Source organism: Eriocheir sinensis, chromosome 34 (assembly GCF_024679095.1).
Source record: "Eriocheir sinensis breed Jianghai 21 chromosome 34, ASM2467909v1, whole genome shotgun sequence".
NCBI classification, from domain to species: Eukaryota; Metazoa; Arthropoda; class Malacostraca; order Decapoda; family Varunidae; genus Eriocheir; species Eriocheir sinensis.
The window spans coordinates 9,169,707-9,194,662 of NC_066542.1; the positions used below are offsets into that span (position 1 = coordinate 9,169,707).

Consider the following 24,956-nt stretch of genomic DNA (forward strand, 5'->3'; position numbering starts at 1 on the left):
CACTATCTTTCAATTCATCTGCAGCGCTTGAGTTATAATTTTTCTCATTCACCGAAAAGCGTCATGAAATATAATCGGGAGGTAGCGGCAAAGGCGGAAGGGAGGGGAAGGTAATGCAGGTTCTAATTAGAGGAGGAGAAATATTCAACGGCTGCGTGAGGGAGGGAATTATGCTAAAAGCTGGCATCATGTAACAAAAAAACGCCAGGTGAAAAAATGGGAGACTCGTAGTAAGTAAAGGAGTCACGTAGAGGTAGTTACATAGATGAAAATAGATGATGAGACCAGACATACGCGGGTGAGTGATCGGTGGGCGCCTGTCAAAAAAACCGTTCCGTAGTGCCTCTAGTGTCCTGCAGCCTGGCCTCAGATGGTGCAGCAGGACGTGGTCACCTTGCACCTGCGTCACGAATGTCCCACAGTGCAACGGCGCAGCTTGTTTGCTCTTATTCTGAGGGGCAGTGGGCTGGTAACGCGGTTGAGACTAGCCACTTTTAACACACACACACACACACACACACACACACACACACACACACACACACACACTCATACAGAGGTTAATGGTCGGTATTCCAAGATGCTTCCGCCTCTTACCTCAATTATTTATAAACGCCAAAAAAAAAGAGGTTAAGTGCATTCTCATTAGTGTTTTTTCACGCCATTGGTACAGAAGCATTGTCAAACTACCTCCAGGCTCATAAAAATACCCCTGAATATGCCCACAAACATTACAAAAGCCTTGTTAAATGTATATGCCTAGGACCCGAAATGGTTAAGAAAATGCCCCGTCTTTAATAGGATTGTTTAACCCCTTCGCCCTCCGCACATGTCTCACCGGGAGTGGCCTATGTCCATTACGGCAGGTGTTTGACTATTTATTTACTGTCTGTAACGCTAAATTTCTCTAATCATGTAATGGTTGGTTTGTATTATACCACTATGTGTGCGGGTATTTTTTTAATTCTCCCTGGGTGTATGGGTGAGTGTGTATGCATGTTGATTTATATGTGAATAAGGTCAAAGTCACTAGTGAGCAGCACGCTTCCATTACCTCTGAGGGGCACAGATTTTGGTAACACGACATGCACATAAGTAACAATGCAGTGTCTTGTGGTGGTTGCCCGTGACTATGGTGAGCAGGAGTGTACCCACTCCGCCCCCTGCTCCACCCTGCGCTGCTTGTTAAGCTTATAACTTCATATTTTCTCACGAGTTTCCTGGTAAACATGATTCGTCAGTGTGTGAGGCTCAAGTCTCTTAGTGTCTAAGAGGCTCAATGAGATCTCTGAGGCTTCTCTGGCTGGGTCGTTTTCCTTGGCCTCCGCAACATCACATAGCAAGGACCCCGCGTTTCATGATCGGACGCCACGTATGTACAGTCCTGAGTTATGTGACTTTAAATCGCAATAAACGTGTTCAATCTAGCTTAAAGGAGATATGATTAGTATAATATCATTCAGGCATTGATAGCGTATTTAATTTAAGTAATATTTCAGACCAGTTCTACAGTATTTTAAAAAAATCTAATTATTTTTTTATTATTACTCAATCAGGAGGCAACAACCAAAACAAATCCCTTCTCTCGCCTTCTCAGAGTATTCCTAAGATGTCACTTGTGCCGCGGCTGGACGATGCGCAAGTCGGTTTTATTTCTTATTGAATAAAATTTTATGTCCATCATATCAGAAAGAAGTTGAATGGGAATCAGAAAGAGTTGAAATGCGTACTTCCATCATCTCCATCTTAGAAAGGGGAACGGGGAGAGACTTTTACGATGCCAATGTGCATTCATACAAGTTTTCTCGTCCCAGTTAGTTTCGAAACATTCCATCCGTCATTCCCAATTACAAAAGACTGAGAACTGAGATGCCTTCGTACTTCAACGCCTTTCTCCTGTGCTCGTTGTAGTGGCGATGGACGCCGATCACGAGAGGAACGTCAGCTGTGGCGGAAGATGAAAACATACTCTGATGTCTTACTCCATACTTAATTGTGATGATGAGTTCTGGCTGAGTGCAAAGTGAAATAATTCTGAGAGTAATTCTTGAGTGTCAGTCCCTCATCATTCAGCAGTAAGTGATGATGAACACAACCGCAGCTCTCAGACTATGTGTCTTCCTATCCCCAAGTCAAAATATACATGCGTTGTTCCGTGCATAATTTTGGAAGTATAATTAGCCAAAAATTATCACAGTTTTGCAATGATACGCATGACTGGCTTCCTTTAGACAGGAAATATTTTCTCCTGTCCAGCATTCTGTGCCTTATGCATGTTTGGTGTCAGAATTAATGAAATGTGGGAGGGAACTTTTTTTTTTTTTTCTTTATCATCTTAGAAACAAAATTTCGTCTGCTGGCGTTGCTGAGTCGGGAAGATCGTGTATACTGTGATGCATAGAGGTGATAACAGTAACTCACCTCAAGTGATAATCAGTTAAAACTTTATCTTCCAATGAATCAAAATTTAAGAAAAGTAATAAAAGTAGAGATTGGCTTTATTACCTACATTACTGACCTAATTCTGTTATTTTTGTAATCGTGCCAGCACCCTTGAAGGCTTGTCCCACTCTATCGGAGACCACGAGTCTGCTCACCATTAGTACAATGTCCATATATATATATATATCTATATATATATATATATATATATATATATATATATATATATATATATATATATATATATATATATATACAAATTGTTTTAGTGTGGTCATTCCTTCATGACATGTGGATCAGAGATGAACATTGACCAAGAAGCCTATGAAAAAAAGTTGGAGTACCCAAAGAGGCATGAAGAGAACAATGTAACGAATTACTATTATGAAGAAGAAAACTCCAAGTTGGTAAGGAAACAAAGGAGACATGATGAAGGCAATTAAAAGCTGGATGCGGAGATAATCAAAACATAATAATGTATGAAGGAGAGATAACAAGAGATGGACGAAAAGAGTTATGTAGTGGAAATAACATGCAAAAAGACGCAAAAATGGTATAATGAGATTGAAAATCATACCTTCATCTTGATCTTGATTAATAATGTGCAGGGCACCTATCAGGTGCATAACACGCACATTTGATATTTGGAATGTTTGAATCGAGACATGAAACTAGAAGCCAAGTCAGGAACCAGGATGAGGCCTGCCGTGGTTACACAGGCACAGGCTGATGATGATGATGATGTTAGGTCATGTAGGGCAGTGTCTCCTGAGGCCTCCATACCCTACTTCAGTAACTCGTAAGTAGGTAAGCAAATCATCACGAGTGATATTTTCCGTGCGTTCATGAATTCTGAATGAATCGGACCACGCAGCAACATCAAATATAAAATTTTGTCGCCGAGTCCTTTCCCATGTAGCGACGCCTGGCAGCCCGTGTTGACGCGCGCTGGCTGCCGCCTCAGTCCAGTGTGCTAAATCCTTTGGTAGCGGGAGGTTGCGTCGACCCTGCCGCGCTTCCTGACGTGTTTCAGTGTTAGTGTTTGTGGAATAGAGACGCCAGGCAATGATGGAAAACTTTGTGCTGTTATAAGTAGAATACAAGTGCTTCATGGGAAACCATAAAGGCCCAGAAATCGAATGTTTAGTGTTGACCATAATGAGAAGGTTGCTTCTCCCCCCGTGAAGCAATTTGTGCGTAGTGGTGCTGAGAATACTTGTGTAGGCGGCAGCCAGGCAGCTCCAGGCTTGGTTTTGTGACCCACACACTATTGTTCTCTTATGAAAATAAGTACTTCAGAAAATACCAAGCCAAAGATGCTTGTGTATGGGTAGCATGTGACTGGAGGGTTGCGATAGTGGACCTCTGCCGGCCATCCCCGCTTCTTGGAAGGAACTATTTTCGTTCAACCTTCGTTCTCAGGCTGAGGTTGTTGTCTATCCGTGCTGTCCGCGTGTCATCGTTTCCCGGGAAGTGGTTATCAGCTGGGGTAATTAGGAGACGTGTGTGAGGGAATAGATATTTAAAGGTTTGCAGTGTGGTGAAACAAGTGAACGCTGATATGTGGGACTAGAGACAAGACGAGCCCACCAGACACCTGACCACCACCGCCCGTTGTCACTGGCGCCGAGACTCGCCTCCGCCCTACACTTGAAGGAGGACTATTCCATACTGTAGGCTGAGCCGCTGGAAGACGCCAGGATGCATCATGTCCCTATATATCCATAAGCATTGGCCACAGAAGCCCAAGTTGACTTACTGGTTGTGTTGAGGTTGCCGCATTTCCAAGTATTTCCTGCAGTGTAGTGGTTTGTGACGGCTTGCACAAGACTCCTGTAGTGGTGTAAGAACGTGCGAACCGTGAGGACCTGGATGGTTTGGTCTAGGAGAGGTCTGTCGTAAATGTCTTGAATATTTTGTAGGGTTGATCACCCGTACACACTGCACTTTCATTGCCATCCATATGACCTTTTATTTATTAACATTCAATGATGCAGATGGTAATTTCCACCTGAATATGCCCTCCAGGCTCATTAGAAGTTTTATTTTCATCACGGCAGGAGATACCGAAGCTGAGTATTCAGAAGTGAGGGCTGACTGAAGACCCTCACCTGTTAGATAGTAAACAAACTTGTCAGAAATTTGCCGTGCCAGTTAGCTATTTGACGTCACAAGTTAGTAATGGTCTCTAAGCATTTTCGGATATGTGGAGTTACCTCACAATTTCTGGAGTGTTGTTTGCTAAAAGGTTGTTTTGGACTTTGGGCAGTCAGGCGTGCTCCCTCCCACCAGCACTTGATTAGGTCAAGAAATAAGACGTCGTCAGAGCGTATTTACCTCACCGTACACAGGTAAATGGTACCTAGGCTCTGAAAACAAACGAGGAGTCATACGAGTCATACATATACATAGTCTTAGTGTTGGAGTGAGTTTCTCAGAGGATGTGGCACCACCGCCTCCGACCTCGCCACAAGAAGTTGTTCCACCGAGGTCGACATCCCACAGCTACTTTTTTTTTTTCTGTGTGTGTGTGTATGTGTGTGTGAGAGAGAGAGAGAGAGAGAGAGAGAGAGAGAGAGAGAGAGAGAGAATCGCTGTCGCTGAAGTTTACTAGGTAGCACAGATGCCGCGTCAATATCGCTTCCTTGATGACGATGGGGAGGTGAAATTAGAGGAGCAGACGGGATGTGACGCAAGACGAATGGGCCCATGTCGAACATGTACCCTGGGCAGTCACTACTTCGCAGAGACGTTGAGCTTATGTACAAACACTTCATATTAGCCCCAGAGTGAATACATGAAGGAAGGTTTTGAATGAGACTCCCTTCCATATAAAAAATAATCTCACCACCAGTATCATCGTACTTATTCTTCAAAACAACATGACGCGCGCGTTGTTCCAGGAATCCTTTGACGTGATTTTGTTTTCTCATTTCGTTCAATTTGAAGAGTTAATGTTGTATTCTGCCCTAGTCACTGGTTTACGAAGGGGGAGGGGTAGTCATCTCAGATCCCTGGCGCCGCATCATTGCCTGCGCGTTTGATCGAGGCGCTGCACCTTCCGCTTCTCTATCCCCTCGCTCTAGTCTGGCATTTCCGCAGGGCAATATTGGTGAACCATGTTTTATAATAACTTTTCCCCATGCCTGAAAACCCTTAATAACTGGGTGGATATCGTGCGGGTCTTATTTGCGAGGCTTTTTTTTCTAGCTGTTCTTTATTGGTGACGTTACAATTATAGGCTTGACAGAGCGGTTATATATTACTCGAGACTATAAAAACAAGGATGGACTCAGTCGTTTTTCTAACTACTAATATAAATCTTTTGACGCGGAAATGAACTGAATGGTCATGTGTTTCGATCAATTAATGAGGAATTATTGGAAGAGGTGATTGGTTATTTGTTTAACAGCAGAAAGTAGGTGAGCATGACCTTTAGATTAGTCAGGGTAAATATAGCTAACATTAGAGGCAAGGGGAAAGGTTGACATACCAGAACAATAATGATTGGTGAATGGTAGTACCTAACTAATGTAACAGCATAGAGTAGGTGAACATGACCTTTAGATAAGCCAGGAAAAAATAGGCAACATGAGGGCAAGGAGAGAGAGGTTGGCTTACGAGAACAATATTACAACCGCAAGGGGAGTGACTGAAAACCCGAGAAGGAAGCGAGAGGAAGTGGCGTAGGGGTTGAATAGGTAGTATTTGAATGGAAGAATAAGGAGAAACAGGTGGGGGTGGTGGAGACTTGGACGGCGAGAAAGATTGAGGACCGACGACTTAGAAGAGAACGGTTGTTGAAAAAGGGTTACGACTCACCCACCCACACAAAATTTATACCATACCTTAGATCTCTAAAAGGAAAAAAAGAAATAAGGCATACATCCCCCAGCGCACCAAGAGCATGCAAATAGAGCCCAATAAACAATTCACACACCACATCAATTATGTTACAAGCCTTTACCACAACTGTACAATCCTCCTATTTTCCTTTCCCCCTCACTGTACCTTCCCTGCTAATCCACTTCCTTGCTTTCCTTTGATTAAGTTTAAGAAATTAAAGAAAGGACGTGGGGAAGATTGAGGGAGGAGAAAGGGGAAACGAAAGTGAGGAGGGGACGAATGATTAAGGAACATGGAAGAGAAAGTGAGAAGAGAAAGGAAGGGAATGAAAGAAGGAAGCTGAGGAGAGTAGAAATAGAAGAGCTTGGGTTGAAGAGGAACGTAAGAATGAGTTACAGGAAAGAGTAGATGATGGTGAGGAGGAGGAGGTAGGAGAGGAACAAAGGTTGGAGGAAGAGAGAAGAAAGGGGCAGGTCTAAGAGGAGGGAGGGTAGTTAGAGGAACGTTGGAGTGAGGAACAGTAGCTATGAGAAGCATTTAAGTCGGAGTAAATATGAGGAGAAGTGCGGAAAGGAATGGGGGGGGGAGGTAGAGGCGGGAGTAATGGAGAGTAGAGATCTTTTAGAAGAGATACGACACAGCTACCGGAAGTGGCCTGTGATTGGCTGGTTCACGTGAGCGCCATTTTGGAATCTCTGAAGTTGAAAAAAAGAGTTCAGTACTCTTAAAAAATTGGTGCCAAGGTGTTTACACTTCTATATGATAAATTAGAATGATTGTTGATAAGAGCCAGATGTTTTAGGCAGCTGTACCTTGATGCTGTATTATTTTAGTGGTAAATGGAACCTGTTTTTTCTCGTAAGTTTGTTTCGGGTTTGTACTGCAGATATATATTAGTTCCGAATGGTGTTAGTCACTCATCGCCGTTATTAGTCAGTGATCGGCTGGTTTCTCACTATCTTGGGGGTATTATCGCGTTGTGTACGGTGGGTGGGCGCAACAGTCACTAGGAAGGATATGAAATTGTATAATGATAACCATGTGACCCTGAAAGAAGATACAAGAGAGGTATAAGTTCTGAAGGAAGGACTGGTGCCCATTGGGTATCACGAATATGCCACGGGTAACGTTGTTTAAACATCAGTTTTTCCATCTCTGATCTAAACAGTATGTGGGAGTAGGCTAGATACATCATGTCAGTATAGACTAGCATTATGCAGTGTCACAATAAGAACACGTATGCAGTGTTTGTTTATAAGGAGTTGGGTTAGACAAGCTTTGCAGGTTGGTTCATGAGACATACATATAAAAGATGTATTTAACAGATACAAATTATTTTAAGGGAAAAATTATTTTATCTTGTTAAGTTTGGCAAAATTTTTCAAGTGGTCTGGGCACTCAAATGTCATCACGGATCACAATATGGCGAGTCGTGTGTCTTTGTAGGGTCTCTAAGGTAGAGGAGTAGGCAGGTGGAAGGGAGAGGGGGGGAGCAAGAGGAGGTGTGGTTGCCCGAGGCGGAGCAAGTGTCGGGCTGCTGACTCCCCGGCGACGTAGCTCCAGCCACGAGTAAACAGGTGGAGCTGGCAGGGAAAACAAAGCAGCCAAGTAGAAAGCGGAGTGGCTCGGGAGCAGCAAGCAGTAGGGAGTCAAGTGATATACCAATGCGAAGTAGGAAGCAGCAGGAATGAAAGCAATAAGTAGCACTGAGGCAGGAGAAGTAGCCGAGGTAAAAATCATGAAGAGTATCAAGCATTAAACAGAATACTACCTCGAGTGTTCTTATTAAGACTTGTAATGTTTTAGTGGCTCAGTCTAAAATGAATGTGACGAGGCATTAGGGGGAGCGGCAGGAGGGGACAGAAGGGGAGGAGGTACAGGGCAGAGCGCGGCAGGTGGGTGGGTGTAAGGAAGGGAAACAGGTTAAAAGATGGCATCAGGTCTCTCTCTCTCTCTCTCTCTCTCTCTCTCTCTCTCTCTCTCTCTCTCTCTCTCTCTCTCTCTCTCTCTCTTCGTGTAGGTAGAGTGATCAGTAAAATAAAAATAAAAAGTCAGCAGATGGTCCATTTTCTTACAGACAGGTTAATCAACTTCAGAGATAACTTTTACCTGCCTGGCTGGAGTACTGAGTAACGAGCAGGACAGTGCTTCTATCAAGAGGGCTTTTGCTCGTTGGACTTTCGTTAAGCCCAATTGAACATAATCTTTCCAAACGGAGCCACCTGCCACTTAATCGTTCATTTTATTTCCACCCATCCGCCAATGGTTCTGGGCCCCGGTTAAACACGCTGCTGCTGCTATTGTGCGAGATTGATTTTTATCCTCCTTTGACACCACCTTAACAAAATGAACCATTGTATCTGATGTATAGTTGTGATGTCTGTTCGTTCCTCTTTGCATGGTTGTCTTTGAGTCGCTATTTGAGATCACGACCTAGGTTGTAATGAGAACAGTTTTAGTACTTAGATAAATAAGAGTGTGTGTGTGTGTGTGTGTGTGTGTGTGTGTGTGTGTGTGTGTGTGTGTGTGTGTGTGTGTGTGTCGGTGTCAGTTTAAGTTACCAAGCAGCTGTCTTATGGCGAAGGAAAAAAAACGACATATTTGGCATCATGACTTGGACAGATGCCTGGCTGGTGGTAATCATTGGCTACTTTATTTGTATCGTTGATAGTGATTTATCAGTTGCATTTGTCTTTCATCTAAATTAACGCTGCGAATATTTCCTAAAATAGCTCTGTCGTCTTACTTTTGAATTTGTATTACGAGGAAATCATAGTTGATTTAAAGAATAGGATATCAATCTACGTAGCAACATTGCGATTTCCTAAGTAGCTCCATGTCGGACGCCGGAGCAGCAGTCTGTCCTTGTTAGACTTGCGTATGGTATGGACCAGTATTTATCTGGAAACTGCGTGATTTTCAAGGGACGTTTTTTCTCCCTGACTGAATTTTTAAACATATTAATAAACTCTCATATGAACGGCAGATTATCACCCAATTAGGGGGTGGAGTCGGAATCGGAATCGCCTACTTTTGACAGGAGTCGGAGTCGGTAAAAATATCTCCGACTTTGACTTCTTTATGATACGTATGATGTTGTGTGGCTGGGTGTGATGTGATGTGGTGTGTTTGGGTTTGATTTGCCTACCACTGTACTGCAGAAGAGGGGAAGGGGAAAGGGGGTGGAGTCGGAGTCGGAATCGCAACCTTAAAATTTCCTGGACTCTAAGTCGGAGTCGAACTTTTTATATCAGACTCCACACCCCTGCTCCCAACTAGTGAAGTAATGTCACGCTAATGTCGACTGAGTTTTCTTTCCTTATTATTATTATTTTATTTTTTATTCATTGTCTTTAAACGAACCCTTTTTTCCTTTGGCACGTGTTGGTGCTAAAAGAAATAGGTACGCCAAGAATAATACGTACCTACGGCGTTCACTGACGGGGTTGGGGCGCAATTCAATGAAGAGTCTCACGAAACGAAATTAAGCATTTTCTTTCCTTCTTTAGTAGCTTGCCAGCCTGGATTTTCCCGTGTTCCGTACAATTTGTGCCACACATGACAATGACTGTAGCCACTCTTAGACCTCCTCCCGCTGTCTGTGCAAATACCCGAAGAAGTAAAGATGGGGAATAGTTGTAGACAATAGTCCGCTGTCACACGATTTCATTTGCAAACTGGTATTAAAACATAAGGAAAACCTCTTCAGAAATTAGTTGAGATTGAAAATTGCCCTCGCAGCAAGACCAACGGCAGCGGCGGCGTGTAGGCCTCGAGGATTAGCAGCGGTGCACGGCGGTAAGCATGGGTGCCAGGCTAAAGGGGAAACCCGGACCCGAGGTGGAGACACGAAGCCAGCCAACGCAGGCCATTCCGAGAACCACCAGATGAGCGGTGAAGCCACGAAGGGAGGGTCTCATACACACACACACACACACACACACACACACACACACACACACACACACGCGCGCGCGCGCGCACACGCACGAACGCACGCACGCACAAACCACGAGGCTTCAAGGGGGGGGTGTATTAACGAAGCGTCCCTCTCGCTTGCCACTTGACCGCCGGCGTGGCTGACGAAGGACTCGAGGGCCGCCCAGTGCCTCGGACGCTGCTGCTCCGCCATTTTTTTTTTTTTTTTCCAATTTGTACGTCGAATTGTATAGAAAAGCAAGAGTGTTTTGTTGTTTGTTACTCTAGTCTCTCTCTCTCTCTCTCTCTCTCTCTCTCTCTCTCTCTCTCTCTCTCTCTCTCTCTCTCTCTCTCTCTCTCTCTCTCTCTCTCTCTCTCTCTCTCTCTCTCTCTCTCTCGCCGTGATGTGCTCCCTCCAGTTTACGTTCACTGTTTTTCTTGTCACGTTTAAGAGAAAAAAAAATACTACACTTCATTGAATTCCAAATTACTATGTAGTATTTTATAACGCTGTTGATTAAGACAAAGAGTCCCTCAGAATGTTTCCAGTTGAATTCCTGATCTCTCTCTCTCTCTCTCTCTCTCTCTCTCTCTCTCTCTCTCTCTCTCTCTCTCTCTCTCTCTCTCTCTCTCTGACTGGCATAAATGGTAGTTTTATTATTTTTACGAATAATAATGTTGACGTATTTTCTTAGCAGCATTAACATTGTTCACACTGAAAAACGTGTCGTGCAGGGGGTGTTTTTTTAATTTTTTTTTTTTAACAAGTTTACTCTTCGTTCAAAAGGGGCTTCGTGGTGCATTGGTTAGCACACTCGGCTCACAACCGAGAGAGCCCGGGTTCGATTCCCGGGCGGAGTTGAAAAATTTGGGCGGCTTTTCTGATGCCCTATGCTCCAGTCCACCCAGCAGTGAATGGGTACCAGGTATTAATCGGGGGTTGTGTCCCGTCTCCTGGGATCTGTTCCCTTCTATAATTCCTTCCCCTTCTGTCTCTCCGGCATATGACCACAGATGTTGCGCCGACTAAACAAAACTTTCCAAACTTTTCTTCGTTCAAAACTTGACCTCGCTCTTATATTTCAGGACGCTGTAGTTATTATCACAGTAATCACTAGGTTTCGTCGACTTGAAAAAAATACAAAAGTTCTTTAAAAAAAATAGTGTAGTTTTTAAAGTTACATTATCATTATTATTATTATCAGTCGTAGAAGTAATAGTAATGGTAGTAGTGGTAATGGTGCTTTGGCAAACTTTATGTTCGCAACCTAGCGTAATGCAAAGTTTAGCAATACGAATATGGCCATAGCACCAATGATATACTGTTCCACAATGCTCCGTCCCAAGTGTCCGTCCGTGTAGCCTTGAGTATCTAGTGACCCACAGAATTCTATCGACCCCTTCCTTGTCCAGGCTGCGGTTACTGGTGGTGGTGGCAGCGTCGTTGCTGGAGGAGGTGGTGGTGGTGATGGGAGTTCTATTGCTGTTTGTGTTGCAGTGTTGAAGATTAAGGAGACCAGTTCGTGCTTTCTGTCAGTTCATAGCTGTAAATTACTACTTTTTTGTGTGTAGGCGTGACAGTGTGTCGGATGTGGTGTGTGTTCAGTTAAGTGTGTGTGAGAGAGAGAGAGAGAGAGAGAGAGAGAGAGAGAGAGAGAGAGAGAGATATCGTACTTCCCCCTCAGTATATTACAGAGGCAAAATTCTTCTTTAATTACTAAGAGGATTTCATCGCAAAAATTCATGAGACACTAAAACATTAAAAGCTAGGAACAGAACTAAGACCTGCACTCCTCCCCCTTCCTTCCTTCCTTCCTACACACACACACACACACACACACACACACACACACACACACACACACACACACACACACACACACACACACACGAGGACGATAATGATGACTGGACCTTCGACATGCACGCGTTAGCACCACCGAATTCGCCCCCTCCGCCCCCCAGTAGTTGGCTCACCATGTCCCTCTATCGGCACTTTCATTCCCTAACTTTCTTTTTCTCGCGTTGTGTAGCTCGAAGGGAATAGCGTTTGGGGTTTTGCTATGCCAAGGATTCGAAGCGGGGATGTGTGAGGTGGTGGTGGTCGTTGTGATGGCTGTGTGGTTGGTGCTAGCGGTGGTGGTGGTGGTGGTGGTCCACCGTGCAAGAACTATGTGAGGAGGGTATCGATCAGGATAATGGTGGTAGAGACGCACTCAGCTGGCCTTACTGGTAGTGATGGTGTGTGTGTTGGGTGCGGGGGTCATGAGTGATGGTGTCAACTGAAATGGTGGTGGTGATGGTGATTGTTCTGAAGGTGATGATAGTTGTAGTTGTTGTTGGTGGTGGTGTTTAAGAATTGTGGTGGATGTGGTGATAGTTTTGTTATGAATATTATGTTGCTTGGGAACTTGGATATTGTAGTAGTAGTAGTAGTAATTGTAGTAGTAGTAGTAGTAGTAGTAGTAGTGGTATCTTTTAGTATTATCCACCTCATCATCGTCTGTGCCTTTGCCGTTCCAGTAGTAGTAGTAGTAGTAATAGTAGTAGTAGTAGTAGTAGTGACAGGAGGTAGAGCTACAGAAAGGTGTATTGGTAGTATGGTTGTTGTAGTGGTGGTGATGGTGATGGCGGCGCAAGGAAACGGAAAACATTGGTATTCGTGGTTGTTGTTTGTTGATTGTGACGGATGTGTTTGTGGTGGGTGATGGCGTTGATGGCGGCTGACGATGTGAAGCCTGGATGGCGATGGCTATTGTGGTTGTGATTGTGGTGATGCTGATGGTGGTGGGGGATAAGGTGTGTGGAGGATGTGGTCTAAGAGGTTTAATTAGATTCAGATTGTGGCTGGCCTTATTGGGTTCATGTGGGTGGGTGGATATACTCTCTCTCTCTCTCTCTCTCTCTCTCACACATAAGATATCGAAATGATATCCAAATCTCTGATTAAAAAGAAAAAAAAAATCTCGTTGGTATTGAATCTCGAATTTCCAGGTAAACGTTCACATACCGCACTTCCCACACACACACACACACACACACACACACACACACACACACACACACACACACACACACACACACACACACAACGTACTTAACCAATAAATTTACCCGTCCACAATTTTTAAAACACCCACGGCACAAGGAGATACAATACGTGCTTCATCACACACACACACACACACACACACACACACACACACACACACACCTCAGATCTACCTTTCAGCACGACCTTCCCGATGTCAGTGGGGCGAGGCAAGGAATGTTTGGTATTAACCTGTGGCCGATCATTAGCCGAGGACGCGTCCGCGCGCGCGTACGTAGGTGCGTGCTTTTTGTGTAAGTGGGCGGGGACTCGGGCCGTGGGGGGTGGGGTTACCTGTCAATCCCTGTTTTCTTTCTTTCAAGGTGCTGTCGGTTCTCCTGTACTCATATCTTGAGGACGCTCGTGTGTGTGTGTGTGTGTGTGTGTGTGTGTGTGTGTGGATGGGGGGTGGGGGTGAGTCATTAACTATATGTTCTGGGTTGGGAATGTGGACCATGGTTAATGTGTCTGCCTGTCTGTCTATGTGTTGCTCTCCTTATATAAGCGTTTGTCGTGTATTCTGTACCCCCGTTGGCCTCTTTGTCTTTACTCTGCATCTATTTCTTTTGATGATGGAGTCTTGTTTCCTTATTAAATTGCGCTATCCCTTTGTCAGTTTTGACTCTAGTTTATTTTATATATATATATATATATATATATATATATATATATATATATATATATATATATATATATATTTCTGTTTGTCTTTATGGCTGGCTGGTTGACCTTGCCAGCACGTCGATAGTGGTAGTGGAATTTCATTCCATTACTTCTTTATTGTTTGTGCATGTGTTTGTGTTTACGTTTGTGTGTGTGTGTGTGTGTGTGTGTGAATAACGCTCTACCTTTCTGACTCGTATCTTGTTTGCGTCATTTCTTTCAGCTGTCGAGTCCCTTCTCTCAGTCTTTGTTGTTTTTTTGCTATTGTAGCGACACATATTACTTGGAAGCTCTGTTTAGGCTGGTATTCTCAGACGATTCCGCCTCGCACATCAACCATTTTCAAAGGCTGAAAAGGAAATTAATCCGTTTCACATGTACGTTTTATTCACGTTCTTGGTACAGAAACTTTGTCAAACTACCGCCCGGGTCATAAAACTACCCGTGGAAATGCCCACAAGTCCTACGAAAGCCCTGTCAGATGCGTGTGCTTGGGCGCCGATATGTTTAAGAGTTGGGTGTCACAATGTTTCAAGCTCAACTCGGTGGGGGTCCGTGGGCAGTGATGACATGGTATGGCGTTTAGCGGTGAGGGGTTGTGGTGGTGGCATGGCGCCTCCACTCGCCGATGATATGTGTAGCAGTTGATTGTGGTAACAGTGCTTGCGTTCACCAGTGTTATGCGGGACAGTTATGGTCACAGGCATTACTGAACTGGGGGAGCGGCTGTATTATGACTGATGCTGGTGGTGAGCGATGGCGGTGGTGAGGAAGCAAAAAAACGCCAGTGGGGGAGGAGTATGATAATTGGCTTCCGATAATGAGGTTACATGATAGTTGCGGCAGGGGAGACAGGTAATGGCGGTGGAGGGGGAGTCATAGCGGCGGCTGGGGAATGGGTGGATAGGGGATGAAGGGGCCCCCCGGTCACTGGTCCTGGGGGTGGAGTCGGTGGAGTCAGTGCTTTAGGTGTGTCGAGGGTGGAGGAAGGCAAGAGTGGATGGCAGGGGGAATGTGGAATGGCCGTGATGGCAGAGGTGGAGGAGTAAGGGCATATGTGTGGAAGGCAATATAGCTGGCATTGATGGTTGTAAAGGTGGTGGTAGTGATGGTAGATTGAGGGGAGGGCAGTATGGTGGTGGTGGCTGTGGAGTAGGATAGGGCTGGAGGGGATAGTGGGAGGCAGTGGTAATGGTGGTGGTGTTAAAGGGTAGTTTGAAAGGGAAATGGCAATGTTAACAGTAGGAGGAGGAGGAGGAGGGGAAAAATGGGATGCAGCGGCAGTAGAGGTAGGGATGGAGGAGGGGGGGAAACTGGAAGGCAATGGTGGTAGTGGCGGCAGCGGCGGCGGAGTCGATTATGAAAGCTCGGTGTGTGTGTGTGTGTGTGTGTGTGTGTGTGTGTGTGTGTGTGTGTGTGTGTGTATTCCCTCATGAACGCCGGCACCTCTCTATGTATGACCTTCCGCTGCGGGATGCACATACTGACACCGGCTTTGTCTGATGGTGGTGTAAATATTGTGTATATATGGAAACCAGGAAGATCGCGGCGGGAATATAACGAGGCTGAAAGGGGTATGAGATGACTTGGTGGATGGCACGTAGAGGGCAAAGGAAAGGATGGTGGCTAGAGTATGTATAAGAGGGGTGTTGGGATAGCTGGGAGATGATGCCCCCCACACCTTTCACGACATCTCCCCGCTATCCTAACACCCCTCTTATACTCTAGCCACCATCCCTTCCCTGGTAAGACGGAAAAAACAGAGGGTCAAGAGGAATAGAGGCTAGAAGGGGGTAAGCAGAGGGATGGAAGGAAAGACTAGTGGTCATATAAATCGACAATTCGTGCTTTACTCATGCGTCATTGTTCTGTTTGTTCTCGCATTTATGTTTGGTTTGGATCCCACGTTCCCAGGAAATATGGTTTGATCGAAGTTGTGTGAAAAAAAGGGGAAAAAAAGCAGCTTCATTTTGTTGATTTGCCAGATAGTGTAACAGTGTAACGTGCGGTGATTGTGTACGTGTTGTGTGGATGGGGGGGGAGGGGAATGAGGGGAAGTAGTGTGTGTGTGGGGGGGGGAGACCAAAAAGACTGTATATATATTTTATTCCGCTTATTATTTTGCTTTTCGTGTGAATTTCTGCTTTCTGACACCATGATTGTAATGTCACACACACACACACACACACACACACACACACACACACACACACACACACACACACACCTTTTGTCTCCAAGCTCCATTTCAAAAGCACAGTTATTATCTTTCAATTTCCTTTCAGTTATTTTTCTAAACTGTTATTCTCGGTTATTCTCTCAATTTCCTCTCGATTCTTATTTCCTTCACTGCAAGGCGCTTACGTGTCCGCAGCGGCCGATACTCCCACATCAGGTTATTGCATTTCCACTATTCAAAAGATCCTGATACAGTTTTCCTTTTGTCAGTCAGTCAGTCAGTCAGTCAGTTTGTTAGTTAGTTAGTCAGTCTGCCGTCAGTGTGTTGGGGTGTAAGGCTTACCAAGTTCCACAACCATTACTACCACCACCCCCCACCATCATAACCACCTCAATTGTTATTATTTCACAGCCACGCCGTCACGCATTCCTAGCCGTTCAGAGAAGTGTGTGTTAATAAGTGATGCATTGGCAGGTGTGTGTGTGTTTGTTTGTGTGTGTGTGTGTGTGTGTGTGTGTGTGTGTGTGTGTGTGTGTGTGTGTGTGTGTGTCTCTTCTCTCTCTCTCTCTCTCTCTCTCTCTCTCTCTCTCTCTCTCTCTCTCTCTCTCTCTCTCTCTCTCTCACACACACACACACACACACACACACACACACACACACACTCAAACACACATTCATAAACACACAACTTGCATTCTCTTTAAAAGTCCCGGTTCGTTCTTTTAAACTGCATTTCTGTTATTGCTGCTGCCGGTGCTGCTGCATTCGTTGTTTTTTGTTATCCTTGGCGTTGTCCTTCACGCACGTCTCGTAAATTTACGCACACAAAGGTGCACACGAGCGCGTTTGTGTATTCATGGATTCACAGCTAACGACGTATTTGTGTGTGCGTTAGATCACACCTCCACGCTCCGGCCGAGACCCAGGTGTGTGTGTGTGCGTGTGCGTATATGTGTATGTGTGTGTGTGTGTGTGTGTGCAGTTTGATCATTGGCGCTACACACACACACACACACACACACACACACACACACACACACACACGCACGCACGCACCCAGTTCACTTTTGTCGAGACTGGTGTGCTAGCTTTTATTACCGACACAGTACCTCACACACACACACACACACACACACACACACACACACACACACACACACACACACACACACACACAGGGTTCACTCACCAGCGGAGGTCAGTCGTGCATGGACGCTCACGGGCAAACATGACTGTGTGATTCAGACGCGTGTTGCTGTGTGTCTGTGTGTGTGTTTTGCGATGGCGACCCCGATACTGAAGCGAACAGGTGGATAACGAGACACACACACACACACACACACACACACACACACACATACACACACATACACACACACGACAGCAAGCAGCCACACTAAATAAGCATCTCGCTCCTATACCTAACCTGGCATCCCTTACATCACCTGAGGCCTTGCTTGTTTAGTGGGCGTAGGTTCTCAAAATCCCTATACACTCAGGGTGACTACGAAAGGTGTCGCCCGAGTCCTGTTGCTAGAGGCTGTGTCCTGTTCCATTTTCTACGTCCAGAGTGGGTTCGTGTTGTGACCCTAGCTTGATTAGGTTAAGTTTGGTTTGTGGGTATTTTGTATGGTGACGCCGGCAGTCTCAGGTCGTCAGTGTCTCCCGTGTCATGTTGTTATGGCTGTGTCCTCTTTCGTTTTCATCGTCCTGGGTGGGTTAGCGCGGTGACCCAATTAGGTTAGGTTAGGGTAAGTCTGGCAAGAGGATTCTTGTGATGATGACGCACGCCATTTTCTCAGGTTAAATAAGTGTCGCTCGTGTGATGTTACTCGAGCCTGTCCTGTTCTATTTTCTTCGTCCAGGATGGGTTAGCGCGGTGGCCCACTTAGGTTAGATAAAGTTAGGTCCGTATGAGGATTTTTGGGATGCTGGCGCACGGCAATTTCTCAGGTCAAGTAATGGCATGAATTTCGGCTGCCTGGCTAATCAGACGTCACCAGCAGACCTGTAATCTCGTCACTCAGGGGGTCCATAAACTAGTCTGAAGGGTTGTCGCAAGTCTAGTGGGTCGAAATGTATAGTTCAACCCTGAAGTTTAGCGTCACTTTATGTATTTTGAGTTCATTGACCTTTACATGTATCTTGCTCTATTTCTCACTGTTCTGTTTTGTGGTGATGAAGGCGTTTTAAAAGTTTGGGAAGCATTATGCGTCGTTGCTTTCTTATTCGACTTTTTAAGGGTTGAACATTTTTTGCATTAGCTTGGTCTTGCAAGTTAAGTTGTTAAATATGTATTATTACATTGTGATCTCGAGTTCACGAAATCTGAACACCCCATTATCTGTTGGTTACATATTATTCAGGAAAAATATATTGCGCTGAGTGAACAAGTTGTACACACTCACTGTAACGTCAGTGTGCTACCATATCATCTGCCAGTTTTTACGTTTATTGGGTTCGATTTCTTATGGTACTTTTTAATAGACTTCCTGTGTGCTGTATCGTTGAATACATGTTTGTGTATGGGTAATGTGCGCCAGTTGTAGGCAAAACACGTCAGCACGCCTGTGGAATGTGCGAGTGTTTATTCAACCTACGGGGGAGAAACGGAGCAGATTTGAGGGCGTTCGTTTTAAGAAGTCAGTGTTTTGTTTTAGAAGTTAACCCTTTTAAGTTATAGCAAGCTCCATGTGTCGAGAAACAGAAGTATAATGCAACTTTTACCTGGCCAACAAAGGGAAGGGGCTTGAGGGGGCCTGTGCTTGACTGCTTCCTGTGTGTGTGGATATGGTGGGTGGTGGGATGAGTGGCAAAGCGTCTCCCTCGTTGAGTGCGGTGTTGAAGGCGACGTGTGGGCGTCGGGACGGATACGGTAGATGTGCAGGTGAAGGTCACGTGGGTGTTTAAGTGTCGCCATAATTGTGTGGTTAGGGCGGCAGGGGATCAATACCGGTGAGTTACTCTTCCTCAAGTTTCAGCCGCCATGCCCCAGCTGTTGACGAGGAAGGGAGGGAGGGAGGGAAGGGACTGTTGCGAATGTTGAGTAAGTGAAGGTGAAACCGGATTGAGAAATGAAAAAGATTATATAAGGGATGAGAAAAAGAAGGGAAGTTCAGAGAAGAAAAAAAAAGACGGAAAAATGTCTTGCCAACGGAAATTATGAGGTGGAAATCGCCCCAGACGTGAAATCACAATTAATATATAGATCTTAAAAGAGAACCATAATGGAAGTTGGCACAAACTCGCGACGCTGTTCATTGATGGCAGAAAGAAAGGGAAGTAGAAAACTTAAGTGGTGTGTGAAAGAAGCGGGGCGAGTGGAGGCCCCGCGGGATAGGAGGAGCAGGGGCGAGAGTCCGGTGGGAGAGGAGGGAGGTGAGGTGAGACACGATGTAGAGAGCACAAAAAGGTGGAGGCAGAGGAGGTGAATATGGTGCGATGGTTGGGGTATGAGACTCACTAATGGAGGTGGCAATTGAAGGGGAATAGAAGGGAGCAGGAGTGTTGAAAGAGACGAGAAGGCATATAGATGGTTGATGGCGAGAGGAAGGTGGTGGTGGAGGGATGAGAGGAAGACAAGGCTGAGGAGGCGAATGCTGGCCCGGCTCCAAAAGACCAGTCCACTCTCCTCTTCCTCCTCCTCCTCCTCCTTTCTCGTCCCGTGCAGTCGCGACACCTTGGCGTCTCTGCCTTGTAACAGTTGAGTTTTTCGTGTTGTACTCGAATTTTATCTGTCAGTGTATCGCTTTATTATCACGGGAAGCAGGTGTGGGACGCCTCGACGTGCCGCCTCCCATGGGAGCTGTGACTGGCAGGGTGGCGGGCGGGACGGAGCAGACGGGAAATTAAATGGGATAAAATCTCCGACATTCGTAAAGACATTGCGTGATGCAAATAAACTGACTGTTAATTAAGGGACCCATCACAACCTGCCGTAATTTATGTATCATGTTGAGGCAGCGGCTGAGGACGATGAACGGAGGGAGCTGGGCACCAATTAGCCTCCTCGAAGGCGGCCGGAAGTCGTCATGCCTAGTCGCCGTGCACGTGTGGCCTGACCATGCAGGACAGGCTTCCGCTGGCAGCCGCGACTCACTATAGATTAATTAAATTAATTCGTTTCAACACTACATTCCACTGTAGCAGGAGGTTATATAGTATATGGCACAATCCTCAGTATTCTTTATATGTTATGACAGCACGATTTTTTCCAGTAATATAGGTTATCTCAACTGAATCACGTAACATTCACGATAATTTTTCCCACTTTGAGAACATCCGCCTTTGCTGTCCACCCCACATAGGACATACACAACCCGTGCTGGCTGTCTTGAATTCTTAAACTGGTGTGCCATTTGTTATCGAAAATCCCCATCCATAATAATAATAACAAAACCTTGCTCATGTGAACGTTTGAATAATTATCCCTCCATACCAGTCCGCAGCTGCTCGTGTGGCGGACGCTCCGCCTACACTGAACACCACGAAAAGATTTTTTCTTGTCACTGAAGTGGGTGGTGATGAATTGCTGCACCGACGCTGAATCTTGATGAATCTCATGACTTGATAATTTTTAGTCATGTGAATCATGGATATAAAACAACGATACTACCGTCGACTCATTAACGGCTCCATTAACCCAGCTGTATGTGGTTCTAAGTTCCGCAAGTTGGGATAATCAATAAACTTAATTTTCCCAGACAATGGTGCGCCGATGATGGCGGCGGGTCGAGTAACGACGAGGCTCCGTGCCTGACGTGGCCCATGGCAGCGCGGTCGATGGAGTAAAGCCATTAAATAGGGAGTCATTAATCATTGTCGCCCGAGTCCTCGTTCATGCGACGGCGAGGCGGCGGAACGATGGCGTCAGGCCGCGTTAATAAGTCAAAGTCAGTATTTTCACAGACATTCCAGTATTTTCGGCAAGATATCACGCAAAATTAGCTGAAGTTTCATTCTTTCAAAATGGGTATGAAGTTTTCACATATCGGCGAAAATTCCAACGGAATGAGGGCAATCTCGGACAACATCGGGAACGCAGCGCAGTCACAACTCCGCATTTCTCCCGTCGTCCGAAACCTTGGGGCCCGATGGACGAACTGTCACAAAACACGTTTGCTAGACAGCACTGGGGTAGCCGCACACGCACACATGCACCGCGGTGCACGTCCTCTCGTCAGCGTGGAGTAAGTATTATTTACAAGAAAAAGTTGACCGAAGAAAACTGTTCCTTGGTGTATCAATCTTTGTCTGGACAGGAAAGGCGAAACTAAGCTAAAATTCTGCAGACGGGGTTCATCAAACTTTTCTGTGGGTGTAACTTAACCCCCGAAAGACACAAAATTACTGGTTGTGGCTCCCGTGAGCGCTCCCAAAGAGCACTTTGTATGCAAAGTGTCCCATCAAGACAATTTTGACGCTTCGTTGGAGCTCGGCGGGTGGGGTGACTGTGTTGTTGTGCAATTGTATTTTTAAGTGATTATAATGCCGTGTTGGACGTTTTTAAGTGTCACTTTTATGTTGAGTGCAAAAGCCAACTATTATAGCATGGGGTGACCGTAAAGGGTAGGCAGGTGAGGGCGTGACCAGCAAGGGAAACAAAATAAAAAATAAAAGAGTAGCAACACGGCCTGAACGAAATGTGTATCTGACTTACATAGGTATTTGCGTGTAAACTGTGTGTTGGCGGTGGGCGGGAAGGCTGCCCCGCACACCCTAATTGTTAGCCCCCACAGCCTTGCCCCGCCCTCATTTTTTCCTCAAATAACAGCACCGTGTCATGCCGTCACGGTAGGCCTTACTTAATTACATTCTCTCTCTCTCTCTCTCTCTCTCTCTCTCTCTCTCTCTCTCTCTCTCTCTCTCTCTCTCTCTCTCTCTCTCTCTCTCTCTCTCTCTCTCTCTCTCTCTCTCTCTCTCTCTCTCTCTCTCTCTCTCTCTCTCTCTCTCTCTCTCTCTCTCTCTACACACACACACACACACACACACACACACACACACACACACACACACACATTCACCAAGATGGAGTATATTTCTTTTGTTACTTTAATCCAGTCATCGATATTAGTCAGAATTTCTATAGACTTGTACTCGTACATTTAATCGTGTGTCATACTTTTTTTTTAGGTTTCTATTTCTATTATTATTATCATCATTATCATCGTCATCATTATCAGTAATAGATAGTAATATACGCTTAAGTAGTAGCAGCAGAATTATCAACAGTAGCGACATCAGCAGCAGCAGCAGTAGTAGTGGTGTGCAGATTATTTCACAAGAGGTGTTTCTAGGAAGCCCCTCATGCACCAACTCAACAATCCTTCGCACAAATCGGATCAGCGGCCAGCGTCCTCGCCGCCCTGTTAGCGCTGATCACTTTCCATTGAGGTTTTCCTGTTCTCGACCTGAGACGGAAATTGACAGCCCTTGTTCACGGAGGAGGGAGCGGCGACGAGGGTGCCGAGGGTACTTTTTTTTTCCGTGGGGTAGTATATATACTATTTATTTCCCCTCGGAGGCGTTTTGTGAACCCTTCAGGTTTTAGTATTATTCGCTTTTATCAAGGCCTAGGTGGTGGTAAAGGTAAAGTGTCAATGTTTAAGCAAAATGTAAACAAACGTTAGCGTGTTGTGTTGAGTGGGGTAAAAATGGCATTTGTAGTCGTGTTAGGAATTATTTATGGCACGTGGCATCAAGTAGCGTCATCAGGGACACGACTTGGACGCTGGGCCACTCAGGGTAATTGAAGAAACGTTTAGACTGGTTTATTCATGCGACAATGGCGGCGTGACGTAGTGGGCGAGAGGACACAAGGCGTGTACATCGTCACGTTATCTAAATTATCTTCAAATTTACACGAGTAATTTAACATATACAATGGCGTTTTCTTTCGGCGTCACAGTGTCGCAGTTGTGTATGGACGAAGGAATCCCAGAGGTGGAGGGGCTCAAGGAGGGGCATGAGGGAGGGAGAGCACAAGTGACCATTATCCCTCAAGTGACCAAATCATCTTCAAATTTGCACGGGTAATTGAACGTCCAGTCGCAGCTATTCGTCAGTGTCTGTGTTGGTAGTTGTCGTGTCTGTATGATGAAAGGTCAGTAATGGTGGTGGTGGAGGACAGATGAAGGTAGAAAGGTGCTGAACATGAGGTTAAGTGGTCCTGGGTAGGTAATCTTGGAAAAGGAAGGGAGTGGAAATAAAATAATGGGACCTGTCAAGTGTGGGTGAGGTAGAGAATGATTGGAGGGGGTGATGGGGTAAGGGATGCTCCGGTAGGGGTGTGGAGGTGTGAAGTGTCAGGTATTTCTTTTATTTTTCTTTGTGTGTGTTTGCTTATCGCTCCTCATCCGTCTCAATTTGGACAGTCAGCACTCAAAGGAAGTATTCGCAAATAGGATCAGTTATGCCTTCTGTTGACTCTTGTAGACGGTGTAGTAATGGACATCTTGCAATTCCGTAAACTATTTCCTCGCGGCAACAACTTTTCTTTTTTCTGTAGTGTTAAGTTTCATCTAAGTTCAAAATAGCTGTGATCCTAACCTTATATTACCACTTTTCTCTCTACCTCCTTGCAAGACACGAAACCATATTTTACCTAGTTAAATTAGCCTGCTTCACGTTATTTACATGCACTCACCGGTCGTAAATCACACCCTACTTTATGCATTCTTTTCACTCCCAACTAGTAAAATCGCAACTCGTTAGAACCGCACCAAGGTTACATGCCTGCTTGCTTGGCCCGTCCGTCACTTGGCTCACAACAACACACCACCGCCTGATTACCGCACCTCCCACTCCTGATATTAAAACCTCCACACGATCTTTCATTAGTACCATATTGTAACTCATCAATACATTCCTCCTCCTCCTCGTCCTACTCCTCTTCCTCATCGAATCCTCCCGTCATGTTCTTCCTTCCCCTTCTCCCGTGACTCGCCCAAGACCACTGTTTATGTAACTTCGCGGAATCTGCATGTGCCGCATCTCTCCCAACAATACTCTTGCCGGATTATTTTCGAGGACCAGGGCGGCGGAGGGACGGTGCAGGCGGTAGGGTGGTGTGTGTGTGCAGGAAGATAAAGATGCCCTGGTGGTTGGAGGGTGAATGGGGGACGTCGAGGGGCGGGAGGAAAGGGGGTAAGGAGAGAGGATGAGAGTAAAGATGTATATTCATGGTTCGAAGGCCGGGGATGGATGAGGATGAAGATGGATGAGGAATAAATGCGGGAGAGAGAGAGAGAGAGAGAGAGAGAGAGAGAGAGAGAGAGAGAGAGAGAGAGAGAGAGAGAGATTCGTCGCCACCACCAAGAATATGAAATGAGAAATTAATGACGCAGAAACTTTCTCTTACACACACACACACACACACACACACACACACACACACACACACACACACACACACACACACACACACACACACGCAACTGCCATAACTCAATAAACCGTTTATTATATTATTATTATTATTATTATTATTATCACACACACACACACACACACGCACACACACACACACACACACGTACATACATTTTGATAGGCACATGAATATACTTAATTATCTTTTTTTTCAACTCTAGTTAAAAAAAATATTAATCCTGCTATGTATTCACGCACACCTGATGATCATAGAAATGTAATATCAAAGGTGAGTGTATACGGGACACCGTATCTATGTTCAGAGAAAGGGAGAAAAACAATATGCGATGAGTATCAATGTTTCACGCTACCACTGCATCATAACCGGAAAAAAGTGAAGTAAAAGGAAACATTGAGAGTCACCAGACCTGTGAACCTCCAGGGGCA

The 24,956-nt window shown here is 45.3% G+C and overlaps 1 protein-coding gene across 1 annotated transcript in view; it reads left to right on the top strand.

Moving 5' to 3' along the window:
- The first annotated feature begins 3,384 nt into the window (after nt 1-3,384).
- LOC127007029 (uncharacterized) overlaps nt 3,385-24,956 on the top strand; it is a 100,751-nt gene continuing 79,179 nt past the window's right edge. Inside the window, exon 1 of the mRNA XM_050877513.1 lies at nt 3,385-3,476. The gene's annotated coding sequence lies outside the window, so the exon portion shown is untranslated. The remainder of the gene's footprint in view (nt 3,477-24,956) is intronic.